We start from the raw sequence: 20,787 nt of genomic DNA on the forward strand, positions 1-20,787 counted from the left end.
AGCTCATCCTCTCTGCCAGCGTGGTGTGCTAAGGGGTGACCAGGGAGGACACACAAGCTGCTCCCCAGCATCCTGCCCCACCGGCTGCAAGAGCACCTTCCAAACCAAAACTCTGCACTAGTAGTGCCAGCAAACAAACAAGGTCCCAACCACCTCAGAGAACTGGTACAGCCTTGCTCCACAGCAAATACCCTATGTCCATGAATGCAGAGGGGTTAACTGTGCCTTCACAGGTCTAAGGGCTATGTCCCAGGCTGACCCAAACTGTAACTCTTTGGTCATTCATTACTGAAGAATGTGTGAACTGTAACAGCAGATCTTACATGACTAAGGGTCTTATTCAATGACAAAAGGTCTCATTTCCACAGAAAACCATCTTGCTTTTGCTAACATTAGCTTAAACTCAGCTTAGGATTCAATATTTCCATGTCTATTTGTATCTCACCGTTGATCACTGATAGATCTACTAGCAAAGAGAATGTCTTCTCTCTCATCTAAACCTACCCTTAGTTTAAAACCATTTCCCTGATAAAAAGACTGTCCTCATTTTAGGCCCCCTTTAACTACTGAAAGGCTGCAATAAGGTCTCCCCAAGATCCTTCACTTCTCCAGGCTAAACCTCAACTCTTTCAGCCTTGCTTCATAGAAGTGTATGGCCCTCCTCTGGATCCTGCTCCAAAACGTGAATGTCTTTCTTGTGCTGTGGGTTCCAGAGCTAGATACAGTACTCCAGGTGGGGTCTCACCAGACCTGAGTAGCATACCGTTGGCTCAGGCAGCTTTGCATCCACTGGTATCCCCAAGTCCTTCTCTGCAGGGCTGCTCTCAATCCCTTCATCCGCCCAACCTGGACTGATACTGGGGAATGCCCCAACCCAAGTGCAGGTCACTGCAGCTGGCCTTACTGAACCTGAGAGGGTTCACACGGGCCCACTTCTCAAGCTTGTCCAGGTTTTCCTGCATGGATTCCCTTGCTTCTGACACATCAACTGCACCACACAGCTTGGTGTCATCTCAAAACTTGCAGGTGATGGTATCAAACAGCACAGGTCTCAGCAGAGATCCCTGAGAGATACCACTCTCCATCTGGGCATCAAGCCATCAGGGCAACATTTTATTTATTATGTTTTCCCCAACCATGTTCTGTGTGTGTGAAGCTACAGCCTTTGCACCCAGGACACAGCAGGCAGAGCTTCCAAGGGACACAAACCAGAGGAACTGACTGGTCTCAAAAACGAGACAGCCTGAAAATACATAAACAGCACAAGATTTGATAAGCTCAGTTTCCCCAAGACATCTTCATCAATCTATACAAACCGCCACAGAAAAACTGCTGGGCCACACGTAGCTCTTTGACAGGCAGAGAGACCTGATTGCTGGAAGTGGAATAAACCCAGCAACATGCCAAGAACAAGTTACTAACAGCAAACACTTTGGCTAATTAACTGGGACGTTCACAATGGATTTGGATGCTCTCACAAGTGCTAAGAGGGTTTTACTCCAAATGAAGAGCATTTTTTTTCTAAACAGCATGCCTCATTCAACCAAGGATGCACTCAAGAGTCCAACAGCTCTTAGTAAACTGGAAGTCACAGCCCATGTCCCTCTGGTCTTTACTGTGCTGGGGGAATCCTCCTGTTCCACACAAGTTGTAAGTTTAACTCTTCTTTACAAACCAGTCAGTCTGGCTTCCAAGGTTCATTACCTATTAGTCAGCAAATACTTTGTTACTTCACCCCTAATCTTGGCAGGATGGTGGAGAGGATGGGGAGCAGAACAGGGCCCCCATCATAACACCAAAGCACACTATCCATGCTGCTCAGACTCCCACTTCCTCCCCTGCCCCCCATGCTAACATCCCTGGACTGTGTGGACAACACAATACATTTGCCCCAGAGGAGGTACAATGCTTTTGTGCCAAAGAGCACATTTGTAATCTGTGTGCAGGACTCCTCTTGGAACTCCATCACACACATACAATCCAGCTTGTGGGTGGCTCTCTTCTCATCTCTTGGCTCCTATGTCTGAGCTCCCTCTCTTTGTATGATTTCTCAATCATTGAATGATGAAGATACCCAAGTGTACTCCTGAGGAGTAACAAAATGAAACCACATGGACCTTTCCCCTTGTGTCATTTCAGAGCTAAGGACCCAAAACTCCAACTACTTCTGAGTATAACAGCTGTGGAATATTAAGAGATTTATGGATTTTCCTCCCTGCTTTTGTCTTTCCTGGTTTGTTTATTTTCTGGGCTTGTTTGCCTGTTCCTCCCTTTCTCTCCAAACCCTGTTACAGTAGAATGCAGCAGAACACAGCGAACTATAATAGAATAGCAGAAAGTAACAAATGCTCCCTCTACCTCTGTTACAGCCAGGTAAGAAAACAGCAGCAGGAGGTCATCACTTGCTTCAGTGTGTAACTGACAGATATAGGCAGTCACCTTTACGTGCAGGAGAAACTCCTTAACTGCGCTGCTGCAGCTGTCTGTGACAGAGGCCTCTGCACAATCTAAAACATTCTGACCTGCAGATCCAATAACTTCCTGTCTTAGAAACTGCATGACACATCCATAATGCACCAGGAGATATCCAGGAGATACCTTCTCCATATCTGTGTTTAATCTTCAGTACAACTGCTACACAGGAGCAGATGCTAGAATAAAAGGGTAATGTACAGCTCGCTGCTGCAGTGCAGCACGTGAGTATCTGCTCCTGGCACAAATCACCACCAGGGAAATTAAGACAGCAGCGTCTTTCCCATCTGAAAGTCTTCCCCAAGAGCTTCACACACATGCAATTCTTTGCCTCTCACAAACTGCTCCTTCTACCTCTGACAGCCACAGTTCACAGCAAGGAAGACACCCTACCTTAACAGCAGACAAGGAATCCATCCTAAATAGTAAATGCCTCTACTGAACAGAAGTATGGATACCTCCTGTGTGAACCCATTCATGAACATGTAGCTAACCTGACACTCAACCATGCTTGTCAACAGCCAATACTTGCTTCTGTAAGGTGTTCACCCTCCATGGCTTTCAATAATATGCTTAATTTAACAGTTTTGATATAGTAACTTAACCAGCAGCTTGCTAAAATGTGAAGGGAAAAACAATGTTACAGTAACTGGTCGACAACAGAGAGGGAGAGACCTGCACACTCACCTGGATGGATAATGCTAACAATCCTACCCTGAGCTCTCTGCCTTAGAGAATAATGACTTCCTTATGAAAACTTCCCAGAGCATTAACAAGAAGGGGCTTGGGGTTCTGTTGTCCTTTTTCTTACATTAAATTCAGCTTTTAAAACAAAACATCGCTTTCCACAGTCCCTCTGTTCCCCAAAGCCCTGGGGGGAGTATAACAGACAACTTCCTACAGTATGAGACAACATCTTATATTAAAAAAGAAAAACATGGATGGTATTTCCTAAATTGAACAAATAATGGAGAAATAAGTTTTCCAGGGAAGAGATGCCTAGAGAAAGAAGCCAGGGTTACTTTTCTCGCCTGAAGGGCAGAGAACAGGCAGCTGCTAATTAGACATTCCCCAACAATTAATATGTAACACCCCAGCCACTCAAAAGAGTTTTCTCATTTTCAATAGCTGGGCTCAAACCCGGACAAGAAGAATCAACTGAGGCTACAGGAATGATACAACAGTGTACATTCCATGGCTGTGAATTCTACTTTTTATTGCAATATGCTTTGACTACCCAAGAAATCTGATCTGCTAAGGATGCTGAGACTAGTTCCATTGCTCTGTAGAGCTCTGAACGACAATCAGATGCACTAAGATGTCATAACTGTAAAATGAAGCAAATAATTAAAATATGACTCCAAGAGCATTAGAAAAGGCATTTTTAACACTTGCACTTTCAGGGCTTCTGATAGCTTGAGAAGTTTATTTTTTAAATACTTGGTATTATTTTCACTTAAATCTAATTACAGGAGGGAAATGGCAAGTTGCCACACATCAGTTTCCTTATTTTTCACTACACTGACAACATAGGCATCACAAGGTGTGCTTCCCCACTGCATTTTCTTATGGTCTTGTAGAGCAAGCAAAAGGCATCTACCTGAGAATTCCTCCCCCCCATTATTGCATACTCATAAAACCAGAATTGACAGGACAGCAGTTTAATCATGCACAAACCAAAGCACAATCCTGCATGCTGACTGGGTTCCAGAAACCCCCAGATCAGTTGTGAGTGTTTGAGAAGGGTGGGTGCGTTTCATTTTGGAACAGGGAAGAGCTGCAGAGCTACACAAACGGTCACACAGCAGTTTCATCTGTCCATTGCAACAGCATTGATTAACAGAATCCAGGACACCTGTGGTAGGGGTTGTACATTCTGTCTCTTATCAACTTCAAACTGCAGTAACTTTTGATGAGGCTTGGCATGCACATATTTAAGCTTATATGAATATTAATGATGAGTAGTTCACCAAATCTATGTCAATGAGCAAGCATAACCATTCCTGCAATACTGTCAAAAGTCAGGTCACTAAAATGAGAACACCTGCCCGGATGGTCTAAGGAAAATTAAGATGGACTACCTACCAAGAGCACCTTACTAGCCTCTGCCTAGTCCAGCTCTTCCACCAGTGTCATGCTCAGCAGCAGAACTCTCCTCAGTGATGTTGTGTCACTGAAAGCCAAATTCCTCTTTTCCTATCAATTTATTTTAATTAGGTGGCTGTCTTCATACAACTTTGCAAGCAGCATGGGAAGCTGAATAGGGAAACAGTTTCTGAAACCTTTCCTCATTTCAGAGCACAGGAAAAGAAATTAACTAAATCACAGCATTTCCCACATGCAGTGAAGAACTTCGCATTCCCTCGGATCAGTGACAGAGAGTTCACACGTGAGAAGAACAAGAACAGAATGGGCAGTTTAAAAACTGGTATCAGCCGCCCATTATCAGAGGGCACGGTTTGGTGTTTGTTTCTAGGTAAGTTACCACACCGTCCTCCCACCGACCTAGGAGAGGACCCAGCACAAATTGCCGCAGGAGGGCAGAGAGCGGTGCGCGGCCGCAGCTCGGGTCGGCAGACACTTTCTTTCCGGTGCTACCATCTGTTAAATCACAAACTCCTTCAGACGCCGCAGCCTCGCTCGCTCTGACGATGCGCTGCCTGTGCGGCTACTTGCTCGCTATTTTCCTGTCGCGCCCTAGCCGCAGCCCCCCGCTCCCCTCCGCGGCCGCGCACCGCGCTCGGACCGGCCGCATCTGCCGGCGCGGGGGGGAGGCAGCGCGGCGCCGGGGTCGCCACAAGCACCTGAGGAGACGCGCGCACCCGCCGCCGACCCGGGCGCTGCGGACCTGCCGCGGCCGAACCGAGCCGGCAGGCCGCGGCTCGTGCCCGAGACGGCCGGACTCCGCGCCCGCGGGGCGAGCCGCTGCCCCGGAGCCCCGGGCCGCTGGCAGCCGAGAAGTTGCGACGGCCCCGGGCAGAGGGGACGCAGCGGGGCGGACGGACTGAAAAGGGCAAGCCGGTCGCATCCCGCTTCCCTCCCGATGCCGTCCCCCGGGGGTGGGGAACGCCGAACTCCGAGCTTCTGCCACCCCCCCCACCCGCCCGCCCGCAGCGCGGCGGGCACCCCGCGCCCGCGGAGAAACTTACTTGCGGCCGGCGGCGGCGGGCGCCGCGGAGCAGCAGCGGCACGCGCCTCCCTCACGCGGCCCCCCGCCGCGCGCCCTCCTTCCCGCCCGGCGAGCGCGGCGCGCGAGCGCAGCCCCCGCGCGGCGGCCGCTGCCGAGCGGCTTCGGACATGCTCAGTCCCCCCGCCGCCGCCGAGCGGAACCTACCACCGGGGGGGGATGGAGGGGAGAGAGCGCGGAGAAATAGAGGGCAGAGCTGGATGCTACCAAGAGGACGAGCTAAAAATAGGCACCGCATAGAAGAGCAGCGAGAGCTTAAAGGGGAAGAGGCGGCCTCGTTCCCCGCAGCCCTGGTCTTCTCCGCAGCGTCCGAGGAGAGGCAGCGGACCCGGGGAGATGCCCTTGCAACCCGCTCCCGGGTCCTGCCCGCGCCTCTGCAGCGGCAGCCCCGCTCGTTTGCGGCTAGTGCCCCCGAGGCGAGCGGGGCTGCAGCGTGCGCGGCGCGGCTCCCGCAGCGCTCCGGCGGTCGGGCTCTGCCTGCCCCTCGCCCGAGCGCTGGGCCGGGCTGTCTGGCAGAGGGCCGGGTCACCCTGCGAAGCGGTAGCTTCGGAAATCGGATCTAGAAAGTGTGGTGGAGGATTCCAGGCAGTGTAGAGCTGTAAATAATTGTTGGAAATGTGAATGGGCGCTTCTGGTGCGGCTTTTAAGCCGCGGCTTACGGTTCTCTGCCTTCCTAAAAGACCAGCAAGAATAAACATGACACCACCACACTGGTTTCAATTTATAAACATACTGCAACGCCTAAAATTACATTACCCGAGCAGGAGTTTGGGTTTGGTTTTTTCTGATTTTTGCTTTTACAGAAATAGAAAAATGCTGCTGCACCAAAACAACAACAAAACCGCCAAAAACCAAACCCACATCCTTACAGTATGAACCCTAAAGAAATCCTCACTCATAAAAGACAGCTGCAGAATGATCACGTACAACAGGATATTACCATGTCTTTAAAGTTCTGTTTATTTCACTAGACACAAGAGAGCACTGGAAGTGTATCTTAATCTGAAGTCTTAACACAGCCTTCAGTGAAAACCGCTGCGGGGGGCGGGGGGGAGGGAAAGTAAAGCTCAGTTACATGTGGGTGAGCATAATCAGGAAAGGAAACTTTGCTTGTTAGTAATGTCAAATCAAGTGAGAGCAAGGAAGCAATTTGCCTGGTAGAATGGCACACAATGGCACAGATTGTTAGACAAGATTGTGTAGGGGACTGTGATGCTGTATTTCAAGAAACGAGAGGATGTCACAGAGGCTATAGTATTAAAAAGGGAATGAATCATGTTGATTAATTGTCTCCTCATTCTGTAAGCCCTGAAATACAGCATGTCTAACAGCAGCCTTCACACTTCATGTTCTAGAAGATTGTATTGTAACTATGCAGCATATGTATGAAAAATAAATTTAAGAAAATTGATTCTTTCCCTTGGATCTTGGGACAGACAGCAGGGGAAGTAGAGAAGGCAGTTTCTGAGTGCAGCCTCTGATTTGGGATAACAGAGGGATAATGTACTTCTGGCTGCATCTGGAGCTCTGCAGGAACAGTAGGCAGCCTCTGGAGAATTTCCTAGAACAGTTTGCACTTCCACCAGCACACAGCTCTGGGTAAATCAGGAGACCAAAAGATGTCCTGAGTCTCAGGAGAGGAGCATCCAGCTGGGGACTCTTGCTGCCTAGGGAGTGCAGAAGACTGTCCATCATGGAGACAAATGCTTCTGCTAAAATAATGAAGAAAACAAGGTTTGGGGTTTTTTTGAAGGCTGCTTTATTATTCTCCTCAGGGGCAGATGTATTGTCATTCTCACATCTTTCTTTGTCTGTGAAGAATCTCTTCAGGACTTATCAAATATAGCTGCTTTTAAGATAAGCATATATGGATGTTTCTTACCCAAGCCGTGCTTTTGTAGATTGCATTAAATTCTGAAAATGTTTGTCTAAGATGATAAGTTTTGCAGTTCCAGCACTGGAAAGACACCAGCATCACCCAGATGCTGATTACCAAAGGGGACATTAGCAAGTAAGTGGTAGCAGCATCTGCTGTGCCAGTCAGTGAACTGTAAATTGTCTAGAGGCAGCCACCCATCTGAATCTGGATGCTGTTCCTTTCTCCCTCCACTTTTGCTCAGCAGAAATATCTGTAGCATTGCATTTTGCTCCTAAGATTTGAACAGCTGCGTTGGTGCAGTGTCCCTGTCACAGACAGAAGAGGAACAATTCCTCAGCGCACAGAAGATGTACAGCTTTGGTCTCCGTAAATAGCACAACACCTTACCAATCTCTCTTCGTATTACTTGGGAAGGCTCTGGTCAAATCTTGTTTTTTCAGATACCACTCCTACAGTGCTGATGATATGAGGCTGTTGTATACTGGCTCTAGCTCTCAGTCTTTCACCGCAGTCCTCACAGTTTTCTCCTCTCCACTCTTCTCTCTAAAAGCAGCGTTCAGATTCTCTCTTCTCTGCCCTCACCTTGTGTAACTCAAAGCTACATTCCAGCACCCTTACTTTTCATCTTCACTGTCCTAGGTAACTTTACAGTGCAGTCAAGTGAGTAGTCTTGCTATGGGGTACACAGAATATGTTGCTTTATTTGGGGCTTTTTTTGATTGTTTACAGGATAAAGCTAATTGTCAAGGAATACAACTTGGAAATTTTAGTGAAAGCATAAATAAAAGGTAAGGGTTTATTTTCTCACAGTTTATGATCCTTTATGTGACCATTTCTTGTACACTGTTCCCTGAAGTGAAGGGGAAAGAGATGGAGGCACAAGGCATATGTGATAGCTCATTTAGAGAAAATAAAGTAATTCTGCTTACATGAAGCTGAATTCACAGTTGGCAGCTGAGCTCTTGGAGTCATCCTTGACTGTTATCTGAAGTTCCCAGTTCAGTGTTCAGCACTATCCAGAAACAACAATGCATTGTTAGGCTTCATCAGGATGGAGGTAGCACTTTCCTGCTTTCTGCAAACCTGAAGGACAGAGCTAGAAAAGGTCCAAAGAAAGGCAAGTTCCATGAGCAAGTAATTGCCATGGAGGGGGAGAATAAAAAGGCAGGGCTCTTCCACATGGAGAAGAGAGATGTGAGGGGGAGTGTGACTGAGGTTCTCAAAATCATGAATGCTGTAGGTTCAACAAGAAGTGGATGAGAAAGATTGTTCACCAAATTCCACAGTGCTGGATAAACTCAGTGCAACAAGTGTGAAACAGAGGACAGACAGTACCTGCCTAAACACAGGGGTAGTAGTCTTCCCGAAAGTATGGACCCAAGAGGTTCTGGAGGCAGGCTTCATCAGTAGGTTCAGAAAAGAACTGGCAAAATCCATAGTGAACAGATGTGTAAACAGTAATTGGAAAGTCAGGGAATCACCTTCGGTATCTGGAATCAAAGAGCTCTGGATTCTAGGATGGAACTAAGTGAACAAAAGCTTCAAATTCATATACTGTCTCCAAACAGTATCTCCTTTGGTCACTGCTGGACGCAGTGTACCGGGCTAGATGATACCTGGGGCAAATTCAGTTGTTGCAAATTACAGAATGTGTGATTCCAGGAGGGATCCTATCCATGCTTCCAAGCACGTGTCACCTCTGTTAACTCTAGAGGCAGCTAATGGAACACTGCTGTGTCATTTACAATTGGAGAGCATTGCAGCAAAAAGTCTCTTTGCATTTGATAAACCAAGATCTTACACAAAAAATCCCACTTTCATGATTACTGTGTGTTAATCTCATCTCCCACATGGCTCCTGAATACACAGATATCTTGCCAAGGACATTGATAAGATTTCTAACGAAGAGTTTGACAATCCTAGGTAGCTAGTGACTGTGTCTGTTGAGTACCCACTCTGTTTAGACCTGAGAGGCTCTGCTACCATACCCTCCAGAAGAAATGGCCAGCAGACCCTTGGATGTCCCTCCTTTTGAAATTCACTGTCTTTCTGGTATCCTTTCTTCTTCCCAAGCCATGTCAGAGAGCCATTTTTATTTGCTGCTGACAGCTCAGCCTGTCAGTGGCAGACTAAGCAGCATTTATCGGTCCATGAGAGGAAACAAATGACAAACCATATATTTCTGCTGGAGGAGTTTGATAGAACAAAATAGAGAGGGTACATCCTGCCATTGCTGCGCAGAAAATGCACTGACAGCGTTGGAGAGGTTGCCTCTACAGTCTTTCTTTTAAAAGAGTTTCTGTGTGTAAGATTGAAACAACTTAAATTATGCCTGAATTTCAAACAAAGAGCTTCCTATAGTTCCTTATTAGTACGACAGGAAGATAACTTCATATGCTAACCTAGGAAGAATACAGAATATGTTTTTACTCAGAGTAAATTCATCATTTCCAGCATTTCCAGTTTGCTGACCATATCCCCTCAGTCATTTTCTTCACTGTAATCAATAGGGGAGTTTGCATAGCCAGTCTGAAGTAATCTACTTCTTACTGCCCTCTGAGGGCTTTGAAGTTGTGGGATTGTTTTTTTCTCTATACTTTCAAATTTAAATATCTGTCCCTGACTTCTTTTAGCTGAGAGTTCTGCCAGGCATTGGTGAGCTTGGAAGTGACCATGTAACTTCAAGGCTGTGCATGTGCTGTTCTCAGTAGTGTGTGGGAAACTTCCTCATCTCGGGCATTGCTTTCACACGTTATGCAGATTTGTATACATGAGATTAATTTGCTTTGTTTTCAAAGACACCAGCAATGGAGCAACATGTTATGAATACAATCACAGGCTTATATTACTATGTAAATGTATTAAATGCTTGAGAAGGATTTTCTTAGCACCATTCAGTAATAAAGTAGTCACAGATCAGTTCTAGCCTTCTTTCAACGCTACTGAAGTTGCGCCCCTGTAAAACAGAGAATCATAACTTTTCAGTTATATAATTACTGTGGGGCATACAAGTCGCAGTAGACATTATAAACCCCAAAATAAACAGAGAATGTGATCCCTTTAATGTGGGAAGAAGTGAGTGCATGGAGCACTCTGCACCAGGAAGCTGCCAGAAGCATCTGTCTCTCAGAGAGCGGCAGTAAAAGCAGAGTGCTATTAGTGTTGCTATTAAAAACCAGAGACAGGAGTGCAGCGTTCTACTTTGAGATCAATGTTTAATTTAATATGATTTCCTTCAGTAATCTCAAGCAAGTCATATGGCTGTTTACAAAGGGAGATTAGGCAAAGTCTCTCATAGTCAGCAGGGCCAGGCCAGGGGCATGCAGTGACATGACTGAGCCATTGGTTGTCTTCTGTGAATGAATGTGAAGGCTGGAAGTATGCTGAGATAATCTATGATTTCACAGGAGTCAATCATCTCACCATTAGAAAAACCAGCAGCATGCAAGGTATGATTATCTTAAAAAGAGGAGCCTCCAACAACCAACAGGCAATGCATCGTGGGGGAAAAATGCAGCTGCAGAATTCCTTTGGAACAAACTAAAAATTTCCATATAGATTTATAAAGCAAAACCTATTAATAAAAGAAAATATTGACATTAAGATGCATAGACTCATAGAATGGATTCGATTGGAAGGCACCTTAAAGATCATCTAGTTGCAGCTCCCCTGCCACGGGCAGGGACACATTCACCAGACCAGGTTGCTCAAGGCTTCACCCAACCTGGCCTCGAACACCTCCAAGGAGGGGGTGTCCATGGCCTCCCTGGGCAGCCTGTCCCTGTGTCTCAGCACCCTCACGGGAGAGAATTTCAGCTGCTTTTTTGAAAACCAAAAGCCCACAACAAACCAACAACAAGCTTGCTGAAAATAATGCCTCACAGGTTGTGTTCTAAGGACGACTGGTTATATGCTCTTGAAAGGAAGATGTGATGGTGTTTGATAGAGCCTTATGAACTTTCAATCAGCTCTGGGAAGTGTGGGTTTTAACCACATAGAAAACTGGCTCTAGCGTTTCATAACAACCAAAGCACAACACAGCAAAGCAATACAAACGAAAACCAATTGGAAAATAGAAGAGGAATGTTGCTTCTGACGCTTCACACTGGATCTCTGCTGTTCCAACCCTGACAGAAAAACAAAGATGTAGCAATGCAAAGGGTAAATTACTTTAAGGCTGATTTAAGAAGTGTAAAATTTAAATTCAAGTCATTGGAGAAAGTTATTTTAGCTAAGCCAAGATCTATACCAATAGTGTTTGTGCTGTTGCATAATGACACATAGACTGCCCCAAAATAGCTGCTCCATGTATGTATTTAAAGTTGCATCTCAGTATTTGTATTCAGGCATCACACAGGGCTAGCATCCAACAAAAGCAGTGTTGAGGAGCGTGGAGGATGGTAAAAGGCAAGGAAGATGCTGAAAGAATCATAAAACATGCACACATTGCACAGATTGCTGATGTGGTAGTGAAAAAGAAGGAATTTGGTTCCCTGCTCAAACATTTCCCTTCATACTTCACTCCTGGAATCACTGAGATACAATCGCCTTGGGATTTGGTGATTTCACCTTGGGCAGAGCTCCTTTTCCGTGTTCTGTGTAAGCTTTACGTAGAACTGCCTGGAATGAAGAGTTAACTGCAACACCTAGTTGTCAAAGGTGTCTTTGGGAGCTTACTGACAAAGCACCAAAGCGATGCAAGTGTTAGTGTTGATGCTACAGGCAACCAGAGAGATGATTTAGGATCAGAAGGATCCCAGCCCTGCCTATATGCTGGTGCACTTCTCTCCGGGGGTTTAGAAGAGGAAAGGACATGGCTGCTACCAGACAATGGAGATCTGTCTCAGCTGCTGAAAATGTCTTGTTCAGCCCCAGCTTTATTTGAAGCTAGAGTGAAAAAATGCATAAATTGACAAGTGGCTTCTCTGGTTACCTTAAAAATGCTAAACTGGCTTAAATAAGCACTAGAAACTTCTCTATTTTGATAGTAAAAAAAAATAACCCTCAAAAATACAGGGAACAAAAAAGAGAGAAACAATCCTAATGCTTCCTTTTACATTTTGAGCTGAAATACTTTGATCTTGCTATTTCAGTAGCTTTTTACCTTGTCTTTAAATATATGTGGTTGGTGGTGGTTGTTGTTTTTTATTTCATTTCAAAATAAACCAAACAATTATTCAAAGTTACAAGAGTGAATTAGTTCAGAACTTTTCATCTTGGAGAGGAAGGGGGAAAATGCAGAACTGTGGCCTTTATTCAATCCAATTTGAAAAGGATCTTTATCCTCTACCTCCTCACGATGAATTGCCCCATCCTGTGCTTGACATCTGAACGTCTGTACCACTTTTTGCTACGACTTCGTAGTTGCCATCATATTTCCCGTGCTGAATGATGCTCAGGTGAATGACTCCCCCTCGTAATGCGGCAAATAGCCCACAGCGTGCTTTTAAGCGGCGTTTAAGCCCAAACAAACAGGATGTCTGATTGTTTTCCTGTTTGCTGCTTTGTTGCAGCAGAAAGCTGGTGCTCCTCAGCAGGCCAGAAACTCCTGGTATCTTCTAGGTGCAGGTCCTGCCTTGCCAGTAGTTTCTCCTATAAAAATAAAACATTTACAAAGACAAGTAAAAGGGTCGCAGGTGCACGTTACTGCCTGGTTTTATCAGGGATAGTCAAAGATTCTGAGTCACAGTAGGTATTTTTAGCTGTGCTTTAAAACACTTTTGCTGCTATGGTGCCTAGATGGAAATGATTTTAATAATGGTTTGAACTTGGTGCTCGTTTGGATTTATTTTGTTTGTCAAAGAAGTCTCTCTCTCAGATTCCTGTCGATACGCGGCTCTCTGGCTGTCTGATTCTCCTACCATGAAGCCTGCATTTTCAAAGTCATTATTTATGTGTCTTAGGGCAGGAAGGTCTTTAATTATGTTTTTGGATGTACAACATAAATTACCTGCTGCGTTGTTGTGAATTCCAAAAAGGGGGCTGAGAGGTCTGATAGAAAATTCATGAGGTTTCATAAAGAAATGTGTTGCTACTGTCCTTGCATACCTTGAGACATCATACGCTGTTTATTGTTGGCTCAGATCAGGGTTGTGAACAAGAGGCTGAGGTGTAACTTCTGCTATTATGGGCAAAGTGAAGTGTAAATCCTATCAGGCTTTTAAAATTATTTGCAAACACCAATTCATTTTCCATGTGTGTTTGGTCCTTGCTCATGTGTGAGTTCCAAATGCAGAATGGTGGGTTTAGCTGTGCATTGATGACCAGGGGGATTCCTTCCAGGTTACATGTTTATTTCTCTTCTATGTCTTCTGATTAAAGTTTGATTTTAAGAATTATCATGTTGGGAGATCTTTTGAAACAGATATATCTGTAGAAAATTTATCAGTGGCCAAGAGTCCAATATGAAAAGTGAAGGAAATTATGACCTAACAGATCTTCTCTCTTTCTGATTCCTGTATGATCTCAAGACCTAATTAGAATAGAATCATAGAATCAGCAAGGTTAGAAAAGACCTCAAAGATCATCAAGTCCAACCTGTCACCCAAGACCTCATGCCTACTAACCCATGGCACCAAGTGCCACGTCCAATCCCCTCTTGAACACCCCATCATAAAAATACCCTACTCACCCACTGATACTAATGGCTGATGTAAAGTGGACCAGGCACCGCATGGAGAGGTCACTGTGTAAGGAGAGAACAAAGGTTTGGTTTGCTTAGCTTGGTAAAACAGAGACTGAAGGGAGAGGTTATTACTTTCCCTAAATACATAAAAGGAGTGGCTACTGATGAGAGGAAGAACAATTTCTTTCTCTAAAAGCCAGTGTTACTAGAGGAGCAAATGACTGTAAAGAAAGTATTCATACACATGAAAATAAAATGAGAAGAGGATCCCTGTGTGATAACACAATAAAACTCAGGAAGTTTCATGGAAGGGATCATATGCTCTTGGCTGCTTATAATGACAGGGTCTGAACCTAGTGAAAGAAGGTCTTTCCTGTCCTATGTTTCTGGTGTACTTTCATGAGTAATTAAATATGTTTCTCCCCAAGAAAATTTTCTGTAGGAAAATTACTATTTTCTTTGTAGACACAGTATTGAATAATAGGCTTCTAATGAGTTGTTCTTAGAGGTAACATATGAAGCTAATTATTCAAAGCTGTGAATATCTACACTGAGTGAACAAAAGAAGCTTGCCATTTCTATATATTAATGCCAGAATGGCAGGTGAATGGCATACTGCATTTCATTTCTCAGGACAGTGGGATACTGCACTGAAAACAGAGATGGTTCTCCCATACAAAGGTTGTCTGGCCTTCTACCGCAGGCTGTACCAAAGGTGACTGCAACAAATGTCACTTAGCATTAAGACAGGTAACCCAGAAGTATAAGCACATGATGTTGCTTTTGCCAGTGACATGTTCTCCTTTGAAAGAGATGATATGTGCAGAAACTTTGGATACTGCCATTAAGATCCTAGAGCAGATAGCTACCAATATCACCATGCCATGGGGGGCTGCCACTCCGGTGTACTGCTTGTGGTTGAGTGCTTGTGTGAGCTGGTGAGATGGTTCTGTTCAAACCCCAGAGCCTCAGTCCACGTGACATAGTTTCAAAACACAGTTGCATTGGAAATTTGTAAAAGAAAAACATACTTATGCTGTACATGAACACAGTTATGCAGGCAAAAGCCAGGGCAGGTTCAGCTGTGCCAAATTAATGTTGCTTCAACAGTGATAAAACCGGGGAGAAAAATACTTCACCAGCAGACACTATGCAGCAGTTGCTTCATGGCATGGTTTTTATTTCATTCTGTATATTGCTGGAGCACAGATTCAGTACTGACCATATTCTTGTAACCCAGCATCTCTAGATCCAAGCAGGCTCTGAACACAGTGTGTGAATAGCAATGAAGATCACAATGAGTACAAATTAAATGTTAATACTTCTTGATTATAACATTTAGACAAAACCAGAGTGGAAATTACCACTTCTGTCATTGCCTCCTCCCTCCCTCACCCTTCTCCCCCACCAACTTTCTGTAAGTATATGAAGTCCTTGGGCTTTTTATGGTCTGTCTCCTTAAAATTTCAAAGCATTCTAAGCAAGTAGTCCAAAACTAGGATACAAAGCCTGATTTCCTATGGATTTCTGTCTACTGTGAACTAATGAATGAGTTTCCAAATGAAACATTTGCTGTCATCTGCCTAATTTCTCTCGGTGCTGTCCTTTCTGGATTCTCTGACATTGGATAAATCACGGGATGACACTGCAGCCTTTCCCCCTCCCCCCCCCCCCTTTTTCCTCCTCAGTCTTCCTGCTTGGTTATGTCATAAAGCTCACCATTATTAAACTAGTGCCATCTTTCTGCCTTGGAAGTTATCAAAAAGCACAGACAGGGAGAAATGGAAAAGCAAGCCTCTAGTTGGGTGGATTTCACTTACCAAACTGAAGGGAACACACAAGTGTACCTCAACATATGCCCCTGCCATTGAAATAGAATTTGAACACCTCTGCATGTAATACTGAATTGCTGTGACAATGTAGATGTGTTGCTCATGGAGAACTAGTGAAACAGAGAATACATGTGAAGGTAATCCCTAACTCCATCACTTACCTGAAGATAAAAATCCCCACAGATGATTTTCAGGGAAGCAGTGAATGAAACAGTCCTTCATTTCCACACCAAACCTTTCACTGTGTCTGGAGAGAGAAATGATGGCTTTCAAAAGGGACTGAGACCTCATGTTATGTATATGTACCATATTCCACTGAATATAATCAATGACAGCTTCCCAGATTACTGCTAAAGGCCTGAGGTATTTTCCAAAAGTAAATACTCCAAGATGTTTCCCAGTTCCTGATGTGAACAGGAAAGCTCTGCACTGAGCTAAGTTTGAGTGCAGTGCAGATAGCAAATGCATTCTGAGACAGGAATACGACTCAGGCAAGTACTTGATGGAGTGAAGGTGAAAGCTGTACGAGAAGATATGTCACAGGAAGGATGAGGTCACCTTTTACTTTACATTTCTTTTCACAGCTACTTTTGATGTATGTCTGCACTTACCTGGCTGGAAGAAGTTTTTAAAAGCTTCCTTTTAAGGAAACTTAATTGCAACTAGGTCAGGCTGAGGTAGTTTCTGCAGTTAAGCTGACAAAACATTTTAGAACTGTGAGTTGCAGCATAGCCTCACTGGTGTGAAGTAGGAATATGGCCCTGTAAACTGATTGCACTCTTGCTGCGCTGTGCCTGGGCCTGTAGCAGCTCTGCAGCACAGCAGCAGAATGACTGGTGGCTGGTCGCAGAGACTGGGAAAGTGTTCTAGTGGCTCAAGCACAAAGCATTCATGGTCCATTACCTGGCTCCCTCACCCACCAACAGATTGTAAGAGGAACATTTGCCTGTCTTAACCTGCAATAATGTGCTAGCCCAATCTGTGTTTTTGTAAACCTCTGAAAATATTGCTAATAGGGTGTTTTGTTTATTGCTGCTCCTGCTAGTCACAAACCTATGGAAGTGCTTCAGATGTTTAGTGACCTGCGTGGTTGAACTGTGCTTACAATAGGTTTATTTACAGAGGTAATGCATTCTGCAGCATTTGTTGCTACCTCAGCATTGAAAAATGAAGCCAAATATTCAGAGGGTGTCAATGCAAATTTCTTGAGGGGAAAAAATGAATTAAATAAAGTAAGATCAGGGATGTCAATGGGGATTGATTCTGAGCTATCATAAGTGAAACAACCACCACAGCACTCGCTGACTGAATAGGAGTTGCTCTCTACAGGAAGTTACTTTACAAATCTGTACTTAGAGTATGCATTAGGGGATTTTATTACTGTGAAGTATTTCAGCAGTTCACAGTAACACTGTGGGAACAAACAGCATTTCCTTACTCTCGAAGTTTAGAGTTTGGAGTGCAGCAAAAGGAAGGAAGGCACCTGATAAAATAATTCACTAAGTAGAAAATTTGGTTCTTAGTACTTCTCACTGTGCCACTGCCACATCCTGGTAATATGCCAGCTCCTTAACCACTTACAATTTTGATAGTAGAGTTCCTTATACCTACAGACCTGTTCTGATAATTCCTAGAAGTATTCTTCTAGCCACCACAATGATGAGTTTATCTTGCACAAATCCTGCCCGGATTCAGAGGCACAGCATGCTTCCTTTATTTGGGCAATTTCAAAGCTGAACAGAGGTTTACACAAGAATACAGCTAGAAGAGAAGGAGCTGCTGTCATCTCTCCTGTCTTCAAACAGCTTCAGCACTCACCCAAAAATCTACAGTCTAATTGCCTGCTCTGCTTGACAGTCCTTGAATCCCTGTCTCCCACTTCCTGTAGGATATCCAGCAATCATACTCCTGGGTAGTCTAAGGTGAAGTGCTGCCTTTGTCGCTTGCAGAAGCTGTTTCATTTTGCATGAAATAATCAACAGCAAATTGGGCTATTCAGTGGAAATCTGAATGTCGCTCACTGCTTTAATGATGGTATTCATGTGGGAAGGGGGATTCTTGCAGCTAAGGAAGCCACAAGACATTTCAGCTTGCATAAGCATGGGAGCGTGGTGAGCAACACAAGTTTCTCTTATTTCTGCACAGATTTCCTTACCAAGAGGCTTTTACAAATTCTTATGAAAAGATCTACAAAACCTTTTTTCCCCCTCAGCTTGTTTGTTTATTTGAGTAACCAGGAAAAACATGGGGGGAGAAGCCCTTTAAAAAGAAAGATCTGGGGACTAGAGAGTCTGAAGCCTTTGGTCAGTGGCAGATTACAGCCTTTCTTCACTGCAGAACAGTCTTCAATAAGATTAATGAGAGACAAAATTAGTTGAATAGAGAAATCCTGTAGGGATCAAATGCTCATGCTATACATCTTCAGTTACCATGTAATCTTGGTTCAGCTGATTAGATTGGTTTATCAGAAACCCAGGTAGAAATCTGGTGGAGGATGGAGTTTAGCACAATGCTTCCAAATTAAGGCATGCATTAGCAGACACAGGTCATGCTGATTCACGGGGCTGGGGCACACGCAGGAAGAGTTAATAGCACTGCATTGCAATCAACTCTGACATTTCTGTGCTGTAACTGGGGGGTACCATTTTAGTGGGAGGTTACTCAGATAACATAGAGCAATACAGAAAAGTCTCACACTGTCTAATAAAGGAAATAAGATTTAGGTGTGAAACTTACCTAAGAAAGATCACCCTCTTATTTACTCCTAGCTTATCTAGAGAGCATGTTTATTCCTAAGTAATGTTCATGGCTATGATACAAGTGCTGTTCTCCCCCTTAATTAAAACAACAACAAAAACAACACAGGGAAAACCACAAACAAACATGTATAGATCCTCTCCTGCCTGAGCATTATTCCTCTTCTGGAACACAGGATTATGTTCCTCACTGATGTTTTTGATGATTCAAATACAGACAATGCAGTATGTATGAAGTGATAGGGTGGTGGTGTCGTTGATTTCCAAACAAATTACCGCACAGTTAGTTTTGGTAGTGCTATTCACTATGGGGGTATTTCTCTGGAGTAGAATAGAATATTTGTATCTATATAAAATATAGTTGGCCACAGCTAATATCTTTTAAAAGCCAACCAACCACACACAGAGCCCACAAACAAACAACAAAACCCCCACAAAAAATCCAACCAAACCAAACCACAACAGCAACAAACAACACAAAACCAAAGCAAATAAACCCACAACAAACCAAAACAGCAACAGCTTGATGTTAGATGAAGCAGAGGCCATTTACATTTACCAGCCATGTGAGTGAGACCAGATTTTGGGTGAGGGTGGGACAAAGGCAAAATCTGCAGCTGCTGCTCAGGTAAAGCCTTTTCCAAACTGTGTCTCTTTGTACCCAGTGAGGGAAACTCTCAAATGCTCAAACAAGAGTGCAGTTTCCAACTCCTGTGTCTGGGTCTGGGCAAGCTACAGGCAGCCAAAGGGAAACAGTCCTGTGTTTCAGGCTGTAGTGTTACACTCTCTCCTCTGCAGCCAACCATTTGCTGTTATTTTCCAGAATGCCTGCATGCTTGAGGTGAAACACTGCTTTTCTTTCTGGAAAAACAAGGAACAAGTTGCCCCTCAGCCATTGCAACCTACAGCTGCATAGTTCTGTGTGCAGGAAACTACTTCAGAACAGCACAAAATAATCTATTTTTAGCCATGTAATGGTAGGCCAATGTGGTTTTGTGTTCCGTCATCTAAGCCACAGTTATTTATTTCTATCTCTCACATTATCAAAATTATCAAGCTCAACTTCTGAGGCAGAAGCTGTAGAGGAAATCTCAGGGCAGCTATTTGGTATACCAGTCACAGTGCATTGCTTGCTTTTATGCTGGGCTTTTTTCCTTTTGCACAGTGCCTGCAGCACCTCTGCTTCCTCCAGCCAATAGATTTTATTGGAGTACCACTTCAAAGTAAGAGGAGATGAAGAGAAACTGATCGTGGAGCAAAGCTTCAGCGATGTGCAGGTGATCGCGTCTTCATTATGTCTGCTGTACGCAAACAGAACGCTGTCCAAAGTAATCACACCATTAATGTGTTATATACACCTGCAGCCAAAGACAGAAGCGCACACAATCATATCTGCACATGATGGCTTTGTTTCAGAAAGCTAAGAATAATTATGAACCCCATTAACCAGTAGAATGTCTCAACAGATGGTGGGGAAAGGGTTTGTAGTATCAGAGAACTAGAATTGGTTTTAGCAAGCATGCCCAAAATTCACCACACACGTGAGAGGGAAGACTGAGCTGATTAAAGAGTGGAAATGAGAACTTCCATTCCAACAGTCTCCTGCAGAATGTGAAAACAGCAGCTGGCAAAGCTTTTAGTCTGCTTTTTCCTTTTTCATTTTCCCTTTTCCTGTTCCCTTTTTCCTTTCCCCTTTTTCCTTTCTGTTTTGTTTTGCTTTGTTTTCACCAAGAGGCTCAAAGCACATGAATTTAAAATTAGTGAAAGGAATCATCTAATAAGCTTTCTCAGCTCTGCATGTTGATTTTTAATAAAGTTGAGAACACAGGGGAAATTACAAAGATGAGGAAGAAAAGTTTCTCTTAAGCCAATATTTTCAAGTGGCAAACTACCCATCAAGTCTTGGTCCTAAGCAAATAACAGAAAGTTTGAGATCATCATTAATAAATGGTTTTATTCTCCTTTTCTTAATTATCAACTTTACCTTGTGAGAAATCAATATTTTCAAACTAACTTGACATTTTCCGTAGATCACT

General features: G+C 44.0%; 1 protein-coding gene across 1 annotated transcript in view; it reads right to left on the minus strand.

Moving 5' to 3' along the window:
• OXR1 (oxidation resistance 1) overlaps positions 1 to 5,961 on the minus strand; it is a 203,632-nt gene extending 197,671 nt beyond the window's left edge. The window contains exon 1 of the mRNA XM_054167476.1: positions 5,622 to 5,961. The gene's annotated coding sequence lies outside the window, so the exon portion shown is untranslated. The remainder of the gene's footprint in view (positions 1 to 5,621) is intronic.
• Between the last annotated feature and the right edge of the window lie 14,826 nt (positions 5,962 to 20,787).

This window comes from Dryobates pubescens, chromosome 14 (genome assembly GCF_014839835.1).
Source record: "Dryobates pubescens isolate bDryPub1 chromosome 14, bDryPub1.pri, whole genome shotgun sequence".
NCBI classification, from domain to species: Eukaryota; Metazoa; Chordata; class Aves; order Piciformes; family Picidae; genus Dryobates; species Dryobates pubescens.